The 19,568-nt window shown below is 44.4% G+C and overlaps 1 protein-coding gene across 5 annotated transcripts in view; it reads left to right on the forward strand.

Annotated features, from left to right (window-relative positions):
* Positions 1-19,568, forward strand: part of AFTPH (aftiphilin) — a 1,798,650-nt gene that overhangs the window by 874,298 nt on the left and 904,784 nt on the right. The window lies entirely within an intron of this gene.

Below are 19,568 nucleotides of genomic sequence, written 5' to 3' on the forward strand. Positions count from 1 at the left end.
GGGCACAAATTGCTTCTCTGTGATACCCATTTCTCTCTGCGTCTACTGTTGGGGCCCAGATCATTTAAAGACAGATTGCAGCATTTGCAAGGAATTTAATCCTTGTGGTCTTCTGACAGCAGAAATAAATTAAGATTAAAGGGTTTGCTACCCACTTCTTTTTCTGAAACCATCACTGGGGCTTAGTCCTCAAAACAAAAAGCCAAAGACCCCATTGAAAAGGTCTGAACCTGTGGAGTCTTCCATCTCTTCTTCGTCGGAACCTCCTAAGAAAAGATAGAAATTGGATCTGAAACTTATGTTCTGAACAAATCTCCATCGGATCGTATTGTCTTGGATCTGAAGCCTCTGTCCAGAACCACATATTCCACCTATTTTGGACCCAGTTCTGTCCAGAGTGACTTCCCCGTTTTTTTGGAAAAGCACTTCAAATCTCCATCCCTAGCATCTTCACATTCTTCCAGGAGTCTCACCGATGCAGATGTATACAGAATGATGAGGAAATTCCTCATGGTGCAAATTCAGATGGGAGTTCTTACAGCTCCTACCTCTTTGGGTCATGAAGCCCGATCATCCATTACTCTATTGCAGCTCCTTCTGTAATCCAGCCTGTTACTTTAGAGCCCTTGAATCCAAGTCATCTGGTTCAGATTTTAAATGCACTTTCTTCGGAACTGAATGTTGCTCTGACTTCCTTGGAGCCGGATGACTTTTGGAGCTGAAGCATCCTTGTCAGATCCAGGAGGTTTTCTCTTCCTCTCAGAGCCTCGGCACTGGACAGCTCTGCTCAGACTTCCTCCTCGGGTGGGTAGTTTTTGGAGTGGAGGGAGGTGATGGGACAAACTTGCTGTCTCGGCTCTGTTATCTTCCTTATCACCAGAACGGTCTGCCTTTGAGGTTGTGAAGAAAGTGTTCTCTGCTCTGTCAGGACAGATGGGTCCTACCCCTTCAGATGCACTGTCTACTTCTCAGATATCTTTGTTGTGTCTCGAGCATCAACATACTGACCCACAGGGACAGCCAGCTCAAAGCTTCCAGACTACCCAGCAGGGTATCCTAATCTCTTCTGATACATCACCAGACCATCCCACTGAGAAAGTGCAAAAGCAGGCACTTGGACTCTCCTCAAGAGTCAGTAATGAAGGATATTGATTTCGATGAAGGAGAGGGGTCCCCAAAATCACCACCTGGTGACATCTTATTTGGAGACATTCTGCAGATCCTTAATCAGAAGGGCGTCTGGTCTTCCCAAGATCCTTCTCCAGAGGAATCAGTATTTCAGAAGGCCTTTGGAGCTGGCCCGTCTTCCTCCTGGTTTACTCTGCCCGATGATGAGCTCTTTGATTTGGTCCCTAGGCAGGCATGGAAGGAACCTGATTTGGTTGAGCCAATCCCTAAAAGACCAGACCAGATTCTAGCTCCGCCAATAGGAAGGAAATTTTGGGGTAAAGGGGTGCCAGTAGATGCCATGGTCATGGCAGCAGCTACAAAAAAAAAAACTTGCTGAACAGAGTTCCACTGTCCATGCTACTAACAGAGAATCTAGGGTGATTAACAGATTTGGGAAGCATTTTTATGCTTCAGCAACTTTTGCACTCATATTGCTTAACTATCTTGCACATTTTGTGAGATTTCAAAGAGACTTGATTAAACAGCTATCGAAATCCCTTTCTGGAACTGACACTGCTGAGGCTCAATCTTGAATAGCCTCTCATTTGGCTATCCTACAAGCTATATCTAATTCGTCCATGAGGCTGATCTCTCTCACTGCAGAAGGCACCTCAAGGGCAGCGGGCTCAGAAATTTCCATCAAGAGACATGCCTGGATGCGTCTGTGTGATTTTTACAGAACCATCAAGTCCTCATTCATCATTGCTCCCTTTGACAGCACTTTTTTTGTTTGGCCCCATGGTGAAGGATACAATCTCCAGGTGAGAGAAAGACGGAAAGACCCTGTCTGCAGTGGGTATGCGTTTCTTGACCCCTCAAAGGACCTTCTCCAAGAATAAATGGGGAGGTTGAAAATGTGGTTCAAAAAGTCCCATGGTCCTTTCCAGGACACACACAGAAGTAGTTCCCCCAGAGGCAGAGGGGGAAGCTACAATGGATGGAGAGGCCGCCCAGAAAACCAGGAGTCTAGAGATTCTTTTGCCGACAGACCTTTTTAGCACTCCTGAAAGGAGGCCGGATTGCCCGCCCTGGAGGCAGTTGGGGGTCGCTTGTCCCTGCACCAGAGAGCTTGGCTGCATATAACAAAAGACATTTGGGTGCAGAGGATTATTTCCAGAGGTTATATAATTCCCATTTCCCTGCCTCCTCCATGTATAAGAAAATGTTCCACTGTTCCACCCAATCAGAGGTTAGCAGCAGCACTAGAAATTCAAAAGCTGCTAAGAAAGAGTCATCCAAGAGGTCCACCAGACCAAATAGAATCCAGAACTTCCTTGAGATTTTTTTAGTGCCCAAGAAAACAAGGGAATGGTGGCTAATTTTGGATTTCAGTGTATTGAACAAGTCAGTCTGACACACAAAGTTCTAGATGGTCATGTTTCAGTCTATTCTGCTCTTTCTGGGCAAGGATGGCTAGATATGCTCGATAGACCTTCAAGATGTGTATTGTCACATAAAAATGAACAGTCGATTCAGAAGGTACTTGTGCTTCTGGCTGGAAGCCAGTCATTATCAGTTCAGATCACTGCCCTTTGGCCTCACCACAGCCCCCAGGGTGTTCACCGTATGTATGGCAGTAGTAGCAGCTCACTTGAGACTGCAGGAATTCTGAGCGTTTCCATATCTAGATGACTAGCTTATTACCGCCACAACCAGGCATTGCCTGATAGAAGCACGTGATCAGGTGGTACAGAATTATTTACATCTCTGAATAACCATAAATTGCGACACGTCTCCGTTACAACTGACCCAGACATTAGAATTCACAGGGGCTGTGTTCGACACGGTATCTATGGTAGCTTCTCTTCCTTTTTCAAGAGTACAAACGATAAGGATGCAGGTTAGGAAAATAATTTGCAGTGCCAGAATTTCAGCCCCATTGATTCTGCAAGCCCTGGGATCAATATCAGTGGCAGTAATTTTAGTCCTTTTAGCAAGATTCCATATGAGAATTCTACAATGGATGCTAGCAGTACAATGGTCATTGCTTTCTCAACCTGTGTCTATGAAGATGAGAACAACTTTGGTATGCGAAAGATACTTTTGCTGGTGGATGCAGTAGCAATAGGTATTACAAGGCCTTCCTTTCATCCTCCCTCAGCCCAAGGCTATAGTGACCATGGCCACTTCCCAGATTGGATGGGGGGCATTTCCTGGGGGAAAATGGTCCAAGGCACTTGCTCCCCCGAAGAGGCCAACTTGCATATCTGTGCTCTGGAGAGGAGAGTGGTGCTTTTGGCAATGCAGGCATTCCAAGACTCTCTCCCTATCAGAACAGTTGCAGTCCAGACAGACAATGTCAGTAGTTTGGTACATCAACAAACAAGGGGGGAACCAGTTCTTATTCCCTGTGTCAAGAAGCCCTCCGAGTGTGGCAATGGGCAGTATCTTCCATCCGCTTTCTAACAGCAAGGCATATTCTTGGGAGATCTAACATGTTAGCAGACAAACTGAGCAGGTCCATCTTACTACCCCACGAGTGGTCTCTCAACAACAAGATGACTAATATGATTCTTAGTCAGTGGGGCCAGCCTTGCTATGATCATTTTGCCTGTCCCTTAAACAGCAAGTGCAGTAGCTTTTTTGCCCTAATCCCCCCCAGTGGGGAAATCACTGAGGGATGCTCTACTCCACGATTGAGCCCCGGTCTTCTGTATGCTTACCCTTTGACACCCCCCCCCCCCAATTCCCAGATTCGGCCTGGTTGAAAAGCAAAGCCATCCTTATTGTGCCTTACTGGCCTCAATACATTTGGTTTCCCATCTTTTGGCCTCATTTACAGTATCCACCTTGGATTCTGGAGCCAAAACCTTCAACACTATTCCCTTTTCTGGCATTATAGATGGAACTCTCCCAGCTAGGCATCAACCTATATGTTACCAGATGGGTAGCTAACTGGCTCACTGATAAAACCCACTCAGTCAAAATAGGGGACGCCACCTCAAGTAGTAACAAGTGGCATACCCAAAGGATAGGTCTTGGGGCCTCTACTGTTTGGGATATACTTTTCTGAGGTGCAAGCAAAAACCAGTGATCTGTGGCTGACCAAGTTTGCAGATGACTGCAAGCTGGGCACTGTGATGTGCCCTAGTGATGTGAACATCCTCCAAGAGGCCCTTAACTAAACTAATGACTGGTACCAGAAGCATGGCCTCAAATTTAATGATAAGAAATGCATCATTATCCTCTTTGGGGAAAATGATGTCCCCACTAATTATCACATTAATAACAATGTACTAAGCACGAATCAGTCGTGAGGAATCCAGGTTGATAGCAACCTGACTTTTGATCACCATGTTGTCTTCGTTGTATGAAAGGCTTTCTACATGGCCCACCTCATAAGTAAGGGTATTTCATCCAGGAACGAGGAGGTCATAACATCCCTCTACTCCTCCCTTATCAGACCCATTTTTGAGTAAAATGCCCCCTTCGGCATGTACCTTGCTAAGCACATGCAGCAGTTGGAGAGACCACAGAGGTTACCTGACCAAGAAAATCCAGTGTCTCAAACACCTGTCATGTACAGGTGGGCCAAAAGCCCTGTCTCTCTACTCAGTCTCGTACAGACTGCTCAGAAGTGACCTGTCTGGCATACAAGGTTGTCTCAGACTCGGCCTTGATTGAGTTGCTGCATATCCATAAGTCAAACTCCACTCGTGCAACCTGCATGCAAGGTCTCAACCTGGTCTGTGACATTAATGGAACTTGTTGGCAGGATAGGTTTGTGTCCCAGTGACTCCCCCATCTGTGGAATAGACTTCCTCTCCATGTCAAGCAGAGTTCCTCACTAGCCCTCTTTAAGAGGAACCTGGACAACTGGATGGGAAACAGAAAATATACCCCTGGGATCCCATCTGTGTCCTTGCTGGATAGGGAAAGCAGGTGCTAACTTTATGGGAACATGGGCAAAATTCTTGGCTAGGCTTATAAGGGCCTCTGGGCTAATAGCCTAGTATTGTCCTATGAGCCTATGAACTTCAGACCTTCTGTAGCACCTGACAGGCATAGTTCACTCGGATATCTTAAGCCTCAAACTAAGAGTGGTTTCTGCAATTCCTTTAATAGCCGGACAGCCAGTGCTGTCTTTCCCCTATCCATTCATACTTTTATCTTCCCATAAACCTTCTACTAGGAAACTCTATAGGAGTAAATGGAAAAGGTTTGTTGTTTGGGCAGAGCAAAGAGCAAAATCAAACTGACCCTTTCTCAGCTCCATTTCAATCTGTTCTGGAAATTTTTAGCAAATCTATTTAATGGAGATGCTAGCTCATCAACTATAAAAGTCCAACTAGCAGTAATCTCTAACTTTCATGTTGGATTTCAAAATTCTTTACAGGCTTCTTCTAAGCTGCGCAAAGCCTTTTTGAGAGGCACTCTCCTGCTAAGACCCCCTTATAAAGACACCTTTATAAAGACCCCACTCCACCATGGGATTTAAATTTGGTACTGCAAACCTTAATTTGTTCTTCCTTTGAACTGGCAGCTAAGTGTGATCTTTAATTCCTGACCTGGACAGCTATCTTTTTAGTTCCAATTACATCTTGTAAAAGAATTTCAGAACTTCAAGCATCATCTTGTAAACCTCCATATATGATTTTTTCATAAGAATAGGGTTATGTTTTGTACCAATGCTTCGTTCCTAAGGTGATGTCAGAATGCAACATCAAGCAATCCATTAACTTACCAGTATTCTTTCCAAAATTTGCAAGTAAAGAGAAATATATGTTGCATGTATCGGATGTTCTTAAACAATTGAGTTTTGCTTACACAGAAAAAATAAATTAGAAGTACAGATAAGCTGTTTATCTCCTTTGCACATACTAAATTCGGTGAATCAGTTACAAAGCTAACTCCAGCTAGATGAGTGACAGATTGCATTTCATTTATCTATAACAAGTTGAATCTCCCCTTACTAAAATCTTTAAAAGCTCATTCAACTAGATCTATAGCAACTTCTTCTGTGTTCCAGTCTGGAGCTTGTATGGATGATATATGTGCGGCTGTAATTTGGTCAAATTCTCATACTTTTATCACTCATTAGAAAGTAGATCTGGTCTGAAGGGGAAGAGCAGTCTTTGGCTCAGCTGTATTCAGGAATATCCTTCCTTAGAGTCCGCCCAGGATTTTAGGTAGCTGGGGACTCTGTCCCATTAGTTGAGAAATAAATGAAAATTTGCATCGTCAGATAATGAAGTTATGTACACATCATAATGTTCCATCTCTGTTGTCCATTTTCATTCTTCCTCAATTCCCCACCCACCAACCCCCATCCTTTTTAATGACTGACTTCTGGAGGAATGAGGCTTCAAGGACACGACTGCCCTTTCTGTTGAGCTCCAGGTATGGTTTATTATAATAGTCTTCCTGTCAAGCAGCAAACAAGATCTGAGGGATGTTGGGGATTGATGTATTATGGGAAAGGAAGGAGCTTGTGAGATTTTTGATGGCCATGAGCTAGTGTAACAGCCGAGTTGGATCTGAGGATCGGATCCAAACCCATTAGTTGAGGAAGAATGAAAATAGACAACACAGATGGAATGTTATGGTGAGTGTAACTTATTTTCAAGGCATATCAGTGCAAGTTAGAATATAATTGAAATGAGTTGCAGAAGCAAATTGTAGGCAATGCTATACCCTGCCAAAGTACCTCTGTTTGAATGATGTAGTGGGATGTATGTGAATACAAAATAGTATGCCATGCTTGCAAATATCTTGGGGAAGCTAAGTAATGCATTGAGAGTACAGATGGAGTAATTGCATCCAGTTTGCAGTGCCTTTTACATATTCTGATATTTCTCCATTTTTATTTTCTAATTGATTGGTTCCAGTTTCTTACTATTCTTGAAAACACGGGTTCCATTTTCTGACTGTTCTTGAAAACGCATCTTATACAACCAGTTCATAGTTTCTCTAAATGTTGGCGGGACTTTGCTGAGATGTGTGTGCATGCACAGTTGGAGTAATATGTTTCCATAATCTGTGTTGTCATTTATTGATGTGAATGATCAATCACATAACTTTAAATACTTGCCAACTATCTGTCTTTAATCCAGAAAACAGGATCAACCAGATGTATTTTTGGGTGGTTAAGAGTAGCAGAAAGAACGTTGACCTTGGTAGTGCTCATCTGTTGTGTGTGATAACTCTAGAAAATTACAAAAGGTTAGCATACCTGAGTTGGTAAATTAGATTAATGTATTGGGGAACCTCAACACTCCAGGCAGCAGGCTTATACTTTTAAAGGGAGAAACTGCATTACTCTGTGATGTCCCCCCAACCCCAAAATCCATCACTGTTGTCTGAGAGTTTAAAACTATTGTAAGTGTTATAGTGCTCAGCATACCAACATGCAAAATCAAGAAACTGAATGGACACGTTTGACTCATTTTGGGCTCGCCGTAGTAATCTGCTGGTTTCACATTAAATGCATTTACTATAGAGAAAAATACCTCACTGTTGAATGTTTGTTAACTGGGTATGTGGGCTGATCACCCTTTACTGGTTTAAACCACAACCAGTGTTGGTTGTGAAGCATGGTTAACACATGTAGTACAGTGAATAAATTGAGTTAGTAGATGTATAGCAGAAGTGTATTATAAGGAGTGCCTTAGAAGGATATTTAAATGTGTGCCATGCATATTTATATGTGCTGTATGAGTAAAAGACAAAGGAGGTGAGTTACTGGTATTAGTTGCATTGTAAGCAGGATAGCATGTATGTCGCTTTCTAGTGTAAGGATTGATGTCTAATGAATGTGTGCTATTATGTGGCCAGCACAAAAGTTATGCACCCCAAAACTGGCCCATAGATGTTAATCTTCTTCATAGGATCATAGGAAGTTACAAGGCTAATGACCCCAGGGCTCTTGTAAACCTAGCCAAGTTCAACCCGTGTTCCCAAGGGTGTCTGGTTCAAACCAATACTAAAATCAGCGACTGTTGCCCTAGTCCAAGAGGGACAGAGATGGAACCCCTGGGGTGAATTTCCGGTTACCCATCCAATCATCCAAATTGCACTTAATAGGGCCAACGAGGGGCTTTGTTTAACATGGATAGGAAGCTTGTCCCAAAGGTGGGGCAACCACTGTGAGATAAATTTGTCTCTCCAGTAAGTTCTATGGATGTCATATACCAGGTTAAGGTCCTTTGAGAGAGTGACCCGTGTGCCATTTGACTTGTGAATGTGCAACATTTCCATCAAAGCTGGGTCAGAGATTGCTCTATATGCAAGGCACAGGTCACTTCTGAGCGGTCTGTATGACACTGAGTAAAGTGACAATGAGTTCAGCCTGTCCACATAAGACAGATCTTGAAGACCCGAATTTTCTTCGTAAGGAGCCTTTGTGGTGTCTCCAGTTGCTGCAGGTGTTTGGAAAGGAACATACCATAGGGAGCTTTGTGTACTCTGTTATTGGCCAGATGAGCGAAGAGTGCAGGGGGGTTTTAACCACTTTTTCTGAAGGTAATGCCTTTACTTATGAGATGAGCAATATAAAATACCCTTCTTACCACTGTGAAGACATGGTGATCAAAGTTAAGGTTGCTGTTAACCTGTGTGCCAAAATCAGTCATCACTGACTGTGTGCTTAGGTTATTGCTATTGATGTAATTTGCAGGAACATCACTCTTGCCGAAGGGGATAATGATGCATTTTTTTGCATTAATTTTAAGACCATGACTTTGGCACCAGTCATTAGTCTGCATAAGACCTTCTTGCAGGATGTTGACATCGTTACGGTTTTCAATGATCACTCCCAGTTTGCAGTCATCAGAAAACTTTGTCAACCACAGTCATTTAGTTTTAGCCTGCACTTCGGAGAAGTACATTCAGAACAGTAGGGGATCCCAGAACTGATCTCTGTGGAACACCACTGGTTACAGGTCTGCCGGAGGAGGTGGAGTCCCCTATTTTGACCGTATGAGTTCTGTCAGTGAGCCAGTTTGCAACCCACCTGACAATATATGGGTTGATACCCAGCTGGGTGAGTTTATCAATGATGCCTGAGTGGGGAATGTGTCAAAGACCTTGGCTAAGTCTAGGTATGACGTATGTACAGGATTCACCCTTGTCTAGGGCTTTGGTGACGGTCTCCAAGTTTTAACAGGCATGATCTCCCGTTGGGAGGGTGGCCTAATGGCTAAGGTGTTTGCCTTACAAACACAAGGTGCAGGGTTTGAGTCTCGCAAGGGATAATTAGCTAGGTTTAAAATGGCTCGCAAAGGGCTGCTAGCCTAGTACTAATCTGTGAACCCATGAACCTATTAACAAAGCCAAACACTGTGGGGTTGAGCATTTGAAGATTTCCTATATCTTTGTTAATAAGGTCCATGATGATTTGTTCCATGGCCTTGCAAATAAGGCTGGTCAGACTAATGGTTCTGTAATTCCTGGGGTCCGTGGATGTAACCCCTTTGTGCGAAGGGATAGCAATAGCTGTTTCTCATTGTATTGGGATGAAGCCAGTGCTTAGGCTGTGATTGAAAAGCATGCTCAGTAGTGATGCTAATTCCTGTTTTAACCCATGTAGAACACAGCCTGAGATATTGACTGGTCACACGGAGGCTATTTTTTTGGGCTTGGAGAGGGCATTTAGGTGGGGGACAGGTGTTTGGGATGCTTTGGGATATTTGTGGCTGGGACAGGGAAGTGAAGTTTTCACTGAACCTGTCAGCCAGCAGGTTTGCTATATCCACAGGTTCAATATATGTAGTAACATTAACTACGAGTTCAGCACAAATCTGGGCCTTACCTTTGAGGTTACGGATGTAACTAAAGGATGCTTTGTGGGTATCCTTGGTCAGGGAAGCTAATTTAAATTCATAGTTAGCTTTGGAGGACTTCACTAGGAGTCCTTATTTGCTTGTTTAAGTTGAGAAAGGAGTGTTTCCAGTTTTGAGACTATTCCTTCCTGCCCTTAGACAGCAATTTTTTTTGCCTGTTGTATAGCCTGTTAATGGCAGTTGTCAACCAGGCAGGCTATTGAGAAGTCCTGATCAATAACTACTCAACAAACTTAATAAATAAATAAAATCAGTGTAGATAAAATAGTATAAGTAATTAGGATTAAGCTCCAGCATTTTATGCATTCACTATATGCTGCTCTACAATGTCTGTGATACATTTAACTCTTAAAGGAAGAGCATGTGCAATTAGTATTTATTTTTGTAGTGTGGCTGTGCTCCCCTGCAAGCATCCATGACTTTAACTCGTGACCTTGGAATTAGTGTATTTAGTAAGTGAAGAGAATACCCTCACTTAAGTGCTTTTTGCTTCCCTTTCTGTTGACTATCAGGCATTCCTTGATCAGTTTTGAGCCCTTTCATTCCCTTTTACTGGGTATCCAGTGATAACCAAAGGAGCCACCATTCAGTAAGCAAAGGAGGTGGTTTATGCCTTCTGCAGCATCTCAGCTATAAGACATTTCTGTTGAGGCTCTAACAGTACTGCTTTTAGCGGATGCATGCACTTGCATCACCACAAGACTTTCTAAGCCTTCCTCATGTGTGCATGTGACCACCCAGACTCTCATCAGGGTCACCAGCTTGGGATGACTAAGCCCATTCCCCAGTCCTGTCTATTTTCAGTGGTTTGCAGACCTCTGCTTTCATGGTACTATCTCTCTCTCCCCAGGAATGAAAGTGGCAACAGCATCCTCTCCACTCCAGTCCTCCCTTTCCCTGGCTGTTCGAGTTCATGAGATGCTATTCAAGTTCTGGGTCTGATGTCTGTTTCTTTGTCTGAGTTATTGGCTATACTAAATCAGAGACCGACAACCTTTAGATTTTTGGATCCAGGATTCAGGCTTCTCCCCTCTACCCATGATTCCCACTGTCCTAACAGTACCTCAGATCTATCTTGCTGCTCATTGGGTTTGGATGTCATCCCTGTACTCAGCGCACTTGATACTTTTGAGAGATAAGTTTAGCCTTTTTCTTCCACTAGTGAATCTTTGTAGGTTTCAGGATATTTTCTTTCACAAGGCACTTTTCCTTTTCCCTTTTTTAACCTTGTGTTTTTTTTCTTTTTCCCACCTTCCTTTCCTCTTCTTAAATCCAGCTGCTGTACTGACAACACCTCTTTTAGTTTTTCCTTTTCCAGTCTGACCTTTGGATCCAGTGATCTGGGAGATTAGCGTTTTCCACAGGATGCCTATGTTAGAGCCAGTACTTTGATATTCTTCAACTCTGACAGCATCTGTTACCTGATGGACTCAGACCATTGTCTGATCTCAAAGGGTCACTGAGCCAAGAGGCTGGTGCTAGTGCACAGGAGTCAGGGTTGACTCTGAGACTGTCTGATCTGTCCTTTCTGCTGAGGGTACTGGCTCTGTACAGCTCTGCTGTCTGCTTCAGAGCGGAGTCTGATCGAATCTTTGGAGGTACCTATTTTGGATTCTTCTAATCCTAGGGATCCCTCTTTGGATCTAATTCAACTTCAGCGGCTTTTAAAAAGGTTCTCTCTAGGCCTAGAAAAGAAGTCTCCCAGTCACACTCAGCCCCATCCCAAACCCATCTGGCTATGAAGGTCCCCTGTCCACTTCATCCTGTTTGACAGGGGCAGCTAGTTCCCTTAGGTCTTGAGGAAACTCGTGAGGCAAGTTCCTCTTCTGCTTGTGAGCCTTCCCCAGACTCCCTAAATGTGGAGGGGCATAGGACTTATTTTTGCAAGAGAAAGAATCTGGATATCCCCCTCCAAGATTTCCTCACTGCACATACTGACTTTGAAGAAAGGGAGGGTTCCCCAAGATTCCATTTGGAAGACATCACCTTTGGGGACATGCTGGAATTAATGAGACAAAGGAGATTGTCCACCTACACATGCTCCCAAGAAGAATCAGTATTTCTGAAAGCTTTCAGAACTGGTTCATTTACTTCTTGGGAGGTCCCTCCTGTTGTGATAAACTCATTGATTTGGTACCTCAGCAGTCATCAAAGGAACTGGATATAATGGAGCCGATATCACAAAAACTTGGTAAGATCTTGGTTTACCCGAGAGACATCACTAGAGCAAGGGTCCCCTTATCGATACTATTGTGGTTGAAGTGGCCACTAAGAAGCAGCTACCTGAAGAAAGCTTGACTGTCTGTTCCCCTAACAGGGAGTCTAGGGTTTTAGACAAGTTTGGAAAGTGGACTTGCACTTTGGAGACATGTGTTAGCTTACTTAACCAGATTCCAGAGAGATTTGACTAAGGAACTGTCCAAGTCCCTCTGTGTTGTCTTGCCTGAAGAGGAGTGCAAGACCATGGACTCGCTGCTTGCTACCTTTCAGTCCATATCAAATGTGCCTATGCACCTTCTTTCGAATGCAGCTGATGGCATGTCCAGTGCAGCAGACACCAGTATTGCACTACACTGACATGCCTAGATGCATATCTGTGATTTTGCAGAGCACTTCAATGTGTCCTTTTTGACTTCCCTTTACGACGTGTCTACTTTCTTTGGACCCAAAGTTAAACACTTGCTAGAAGTGAACAAGAGGATAAAACCATGTCTGCTTGGGTATCCATTTTTACACTGGTTAAAGGACATTCTCATGGAATAAAAATGGCAACAGACTGCTTTCAAAAATCCCAAGGCTTTGGTCATGACATGTCAGGAGATAGACCCCCCCCCCCAGATCAGAGGGAGGAACAATTTCAGTGGATGTCACCCTCATGACAGAAGTGGGCCATAAAAAAACAAGGGTTTCTTTGTTCTTCTGCTGACCAACCTTTTCAGAACTCCTGAAATGTTGTCCAACTGCTGTAATCTATAGGCCATCAGGGGATTTCAAATGTTTTTGAATGTTCAGTGAGAAAATCTTGGGGGGGGGGGGATGTCCAGATTTTGCATCCCTAAGCCTTGTTAGCCGTAAGAAAAGATTATTGGGTGTATAGAATCATAATCAAAGGCTACTTTATTCCCTCAGTTTCTCAACCTCAAAACAAGCAAAGAAAACCTCCTGATGTTCCACCCAGAGGATGTCAGCAGTCTTGGAAGTCTTAAAGGTACTAAAGAAACAAGTGATCCACGAAGTCCCACTAGACCAGCTGGTGTCCAGAGTCTACTCAAGATTATTTTTGGTTCTAAAGAAAAGTGGGGACCACAGGCCCATTCAGGACCTCAGTCACCTAAACCAGTTTGTAAGATGGGCAAAACTATGGATGGTCACAGTTAAGTCAGTTTTGCCTCTGTTGAATAACGACAAATGGAAGCAGTTGGTGAACTTGCAGGACTCCTACTACCACATAAAGATACTGAGGCAGCCCAGGAGGTTCCTTCACCTTTGGCTGGGAGCCAGTCACTTTTAGTTCAGGGCATTGCCCTTTGGTTTCACCACAGCCCCCTGGGTATTTACCAGTTGCATGGCAGTGGATGGAGTTTGTCAGGCTGCAGGATGTCTGGGCTAATATCTTCTTTCTCAAAGGATCTACTTGCTTGAGTTAGAGAGACTGCTCAAGGTATGGCCTTCGTTAAGAAATACAGTCAGTGTGGAGAAATTACAGTGGACTCCACTCCAGATGACAAAGTTCATATTATGCCACCTGAATAGCACTTCTCAAATTCTCCAACTGCTGGATTACAGTGTCTTTTCTCTGGCTCAGCAGATGTGTTCTATCTTATTTGAAACCACAGGCATAGTCCATTCTTCACTTACTGGGTTCTGTGGCAGCTCCCATAACTCTGGTTTCTCATGTCAGGTTTTACATAAGAGTGCTGCAGTGGACTGTCAGCCCATGTAATTTCCAGTCAATGTAACAAGGATTTGCAAACAGCATATTCTTTGGTGGTTAATTTCCCCACTGGTTCCTGTAAGTTGTCCCTTCATTTTTCTGCTCTCTGCAATCCCACAGTTACCACTGATGCTATCTTCCTAGTGCAGAAGTGTCATTTTGAAGGGAAGACTTTTGCTGGCATGCGAACATCGACAAGGGCCACGCTTTACCTCATTGTACTGGAGATGAAGGCAATCCTCCTAACATTGCAGGCCTTTCAGGAATTCTTCTCCATGGGTGTGATTGCAGTTCAGATGGACAATCTGTCCATAGTCTGGTACATCAACAAGCAAGAGAGACTTTATCATGTTCATTGTATCAAAAAGCCATGAGGGTGTGGCAATGGGCAATGTCTTCTCAAGGTTTTCTTTTGGCAGCACACATCTCCGTGACATCCAGTGTGTTAGCAAACAAACTGTGCAGGTCCATTCTTCTGCCTCACGAGTGGTCTCTGTCATTCGGAGGCTACCAAGATGGCCAGCCATGCAATTTTTTTGCTATACCCTCAACACCAAGTGCAGCAGCTTTTTTGCACTGATCACTCAGAAGGGGAAGTCATCTAGGGGCTCTCTTACCCATCCTTGCCCCCCAGGCCTCCTGTATGCTTTTCCACTGTTTCCTCCAGAGTTTCTTCAGAAAGTGATTTGGTGCAAGGCAAGTATGATCCTCAGTGCCCCCTTCTGGCATCTGCAGATATGGTTCCTTTTTCTGTGCCTTCTTCTGATTCCTCCTCACTTGAGTGTTGGACCCCTTTCCAAACCTGGTTTCTAATTAATTTGGCCAGCCTCATACAGACTTCAAAGTCATAAACCTGACTGCTTTGTTTCTGCATTTCCAGTGGTGGCCAGAAACTCCAGGCTTTCTTCCCCTGTGCTCCATTTCTGTCTTCCTCCCAAAAAAACAGCTACTAGAAAAGTCTAAGAGTAAATGGAGGGCTTTCTCAGCTCCCTACCTTCTATTATGGATTTTTCAGTAAATCTGTTGTACGAGGGTACAAGCTTTTCCACTGTTAAGGTCCAACTGTCCGCTATTTCCAGTTTTCATGTGTGAGGGAATCACTCCCCTATTGCTTTGTTGAAGATATCTAAAACTTTTTTACAAGGCGCCTTCGTTCTTAGACCACCATTGAGACACCCTGTTGCCTTTTGGAGTATTACTGTTTTATTTCAGACCCTAACCAAGCTTCCTTTTGAATCTGCAGCTTCAGTGGATCTTAAATTTCTTTCTTGGAAATGTTTTCCCTGGTGGCAGTTACCTCAGTCAGAATAATTTATGAACTACAGGGTTTGTTATGCATGCCACCACATTTGATTTTTCACAATAATAGGGTTTCACTTTGGACCAGTCCTGATTTTCTTCTTAAGATTGGAATCTACTCATAATTAGGGAATTCATTTGCCTTTTTTCTTTCCTAATTTTTCAGATAAAGCAACTATACCTTGCATTTACTGGATGCAAGTTGCCAGTTGAGATTTTATTTACATCTCAACAAGAATTTCAGGAACTCTGAATTTTGTTTCACACTATCCAGGTGGCTGTCTGATTGTATTTCCTTTGATGTCCTCCTATTCCTGTGTTGCAGTATTCATAACATGAAGGAGATACCTGCCTAAGAGACCAGAGCATCCAGCCAGTATACCAAAGACTTAAGCTACTGCACAGTACATGTGACATTGCACATAGAACAGCCGACAGCCATAAAAGTGATGTCTGCGTGTACCTTCCTCAGAACTTCTCTGCCGCCAGTCCAAACCACAACTTCCACCATTTGTCTGATTTCCAAAAGTATTTCTACTATTCATATGAGTGCCTCATTGGGGAAAACCTTTATTATGCTTTTGCTACTGCAGGCTTGTTAGAGATTAATATCATCCAAGAAGGGCAAATGCCACTATGGAAGGCAGATTCTACACAAAAACAACCACGACCAGTCTGTTTTCTGTCTGGATTCTGATCACAGCTACAAGTCCTGTGCTGTCAGGCGTCCATCCCTAAAACATTCCACAGTCATCTGTCTGCCCTTAATATATATCTTGAAAACCAGAAACTAAAGCAACTAGCACTGAATATGGAAGGTACTCCAGGTTTGTCAGTTGAGCCCCCAAAGAAAAAGGTGAAAAAAGTCAGGCCTGAATCTTCGGCTACACCTCTGATTCCTGACGTCTCCCTCAAGGCTGGTGAATGCCTGGAGGTACATATAATGTCGAGTCCTCCTCCTTTGTTGGGTACTGATTTAGAAGCCATTAGAGGGGATTCCTTCAGAGTGTCTGTAGAGGTATCGCAGACATCTGTTCTGGACGGCGAGGGGGAACTGTCTTTCGCTTCTTCAAACATTCCTCGTAGTACCTCTGCTACCCTTTCCATTGAGGTTTTACCACTGTCAGGTCTGGAGCCTAGGCCTATGTCAGCCCTTTCGTCCCAGCCTAGGGTAGGCCTTCCTCTCAAGAGAAAACACAAACAGAAACATGTCTCCCCTAATCAGGAGCCTTCCCCAGACTGGCAAGCCTTTTCTCAAGAGATTTTGAATGCCTTTCTGGCATTTAGACCTTCCAATTTGCAGCCACTACTCCAGCATCTCTTGCTTCCCCTTCACCTAGGAGTACATCTGCTGAACAAGAGACCTCTGAAGAAGTTTAATCATCTTCAGATGAAGTTCTGGCTTAATCCACTCAAATAGACTCCTCTGGGATATGCCTCCCCTGAAGCTGATTCCAATGGCAGAGATTCTCCTGAAGAGGATATTGCATTTGGAGAAACTATCTCTAGAATGAGGGTGTTTTTAAAGTGGGAATGTTCCCAGGTTTCAGAAGTACAAAAGAGGTACTAAGACATCTTACAAATAGGTTCTCCTGCTCCTTCAGCCATTCCACCTGTTTTGCCAGCTTTCCAAGATGCCTTTCTTGCAGCCTCAAAAAACCCTGATGCATAGCCTTCTGCTCCTAAAAGGCCAGACAAGTTCTACAAAGTTCCTGAAGACAGTAGTTACCTGTACAAATGTCCTCTTGCAGACCCAGCCGGGATGTCCTTCAAGAATGCAGCTGCAGTCCTGACATATGGGTTGTCCTGCCTCAGGCAGCCCCTCGGTCGGCCGGATTCCAAAGTCTGGGTCCGGCGTCGGCTGATGTCGCCTCCTCCCCGACGTCAGAGCGGCTGGAGTATAAAGGCATCCGCTGACGCCATCTTCTCCAGTCTTTCTTGCCGCGCAGTGCCCGAAGCAGAAGCAGTTTGCAAGTGCCGGTCGGTCAGCTCCTGTGTTTTCAGTTACCGAAGTCATCTAAAAGCTAAGTACCCCGTTGGGGAACATTTTTTCTTGCCTCAGCCGATGTCAGAAAAAATTGAAAAGTTAATAATTGTTTGTCTTGTGGTAAACAAATACCTCATAAGGACTTCCATTCTTACTGCCTCCCTTGCCTGGGCCCAGACCACAACGTCTCGGCCTGTGCTGCCTGTGCTTGCTTTAATAAGCGCACACTCAGGCGCCAGGCAGAATTTGCCGAAGACTTTTTTGGCAAATCTTTCGCTTATATCATGCCGTCGGAACAACCGACAGCACAATCTACCAAAAAATGCAAGGACCGGGACCGACATCCTCGGCCCGCGTCGTCTACCGATACCACGCCTAAGCCCTCCGCGAGTGTATCAGTCCCTTCAGAAGCGGTAATTCAACTGCCCCAGGCCAACGACACCACTTTAACGCGTTCTTCGGTCCCAGAGATTTCAGCGGTGCCGGTTGTTGATTTTCCTCCAGAAACCGAAGCTCTAGATTTACCCGACACCATTCCTGTGGACAAGGTTACCCCTGCACATGGGGCAGCTAGGCCTCCGGTATCCATGTCCATCAAGGCCTTTGCACGTGCTAAGGCTGCCAGCCAGGCCAAGGCCCATCCTAAATCTACTTCTCAGGGCCCCTCTTCTGATAGACAGATCATGACTCTTGCTGCAGATCTAATCTCTCTTATCTGGGGTTCTCAGCCGCACCCAGACAGAGGTGCTCAGCCGCCTGCAGATAAAAGGCCTAGAACTGAGCAGACAGACACCCTCTCTTCAGATGAAGCCTCTGGGGATTCAGAGCACTCAGATACCCAGGAAGAATCCTTCCAGGCCTATGAGGACTCGGATGCTGAGGATTCAATTCCCTCTGCCTCCCCTCCAGAGGATATTTCTGCATAGCCTTCTGCTCCTAAAAGGCCAGACAAGTTCTACAAAGTTCCTGAAGACAGTAGTTACCTGTACAAATGTCCTCTTGCAGACCCAGCTGGGTTCTCTCGGTCTGCTGATAAAACCATCAAATTACTGCCCTCAGATAAGGACAGTAAAATGATTGAGAGAATTGGAAAAAAGGTCTACACCTCTTCTACTCTGGCATTTAAGGCCATTAATTATCAGACACATATGTCTAAGTATGATCCGGACCTACTTTCGCAGGCCTGTAAATTGCTGATGGATCTCCCAGAGTCTGCAGCAAAATCCCAGGTTTCTTCCCTTTTGGCAGTTTCATCCCAGGTTACCAGGCATTCCATAAAATGCAGTTATGATGCAGCTGAGGTGTCTGCAAGATCAGTAGCATCTCGTTCGGTCCTTAGGAGGTATTCCTAGCTGAGATTACAGCCTTTGCCTGAGGATTTCAAGGCAAAAACTGTATGGGTGCACCACTGGACAACACCGCACTGCTTGGTTCTAATGCTGAAGCACTGTTCAAATCCCATCAAGAGAAAGGTAAAGAACTTCAGGAGCTTCAACATTTTTGTTTCCCCAGATGTTCTTCGTGTTTCACTGTTGCAGTCATTACATTTGGGTAATCTGCTGGCAGGTTCCCCTCAGTCGGCCAGATTAACAAAGTCATGGGTCCTGCATCGGTTGCTGTCCCTTCTTCCATGACTTCAGGTTGTCAGGGGTATAAAACATACAGCTGATGCCATTACATCAGTCTTTCTTGCCGTGCGGTGCCCGAAGCAGAAGCAGTTCGCAAGTGCCGGTCGGCCGACTCCTGAAATTATCATTTTCGAGTTTCAGAACCAAAGTCTTCAACTTAAAGCTAAGTACCCCATTGGGGAAACTTTTTCTTGCTCCTTACCGATATCAGTAAAAGTTAATAATTGCATTACTTGTGGAAAGCAAATACCTCATAAAGATTTTCATTCGTACTGTATTCCTTGCCTAGGCCCTGACCATGACGTACCTTGTTGTCGGTTTTGTGCTTTATTTAATCAGCGCACTATCCATCGTCTGTATATTTTTGCCTCTAAATATTTTGGTTCTCTGTTTAACTATCCAGAAATGTCATCGGTTAGCCATCTGACTACTGGGATTCTGAAAAAATGCAAAGATAAAGACAGAGACAGGCCGCTGAGGTCCAAAACTGCCAACGACACTTCTCCTAAGCCAGTGCCAGTTCGCCGGTACTCAGTGAGGCTGAGGCGCTTTCGCAGCCCCTGCTACCTGCTACTTCTGATTCGCAGGCCTCTACTGAGACCCATTCGGAGTCCGGTATACCGAGAGATACTTCAACTATGGAATCCGAGGATGTCTCTACCTTGGATGGTTCTGGAGCCGCTGTACAGGCACCGGCTTCTGAGAGAGTATTCAGGACTACAGACTTGCATATTAAATCGACACCGCCTTCATTACTAAGGCCTAAGTCT

The sequence above is a fragment of the Protopterus annectens genome, chromosome 1.part2, assembly GCF_019279795.1.
Source record: "Protopterus annectens isolate FY-2018-M chromosome 1.part2, PAN1.0, whole genome shotgun sequence".
Lineage (NCBI taxonomy): Eukaryota > Metazoa > Chordata > Ceratodontiformes > Protopteridae > Protopterus > Protopterus annectens.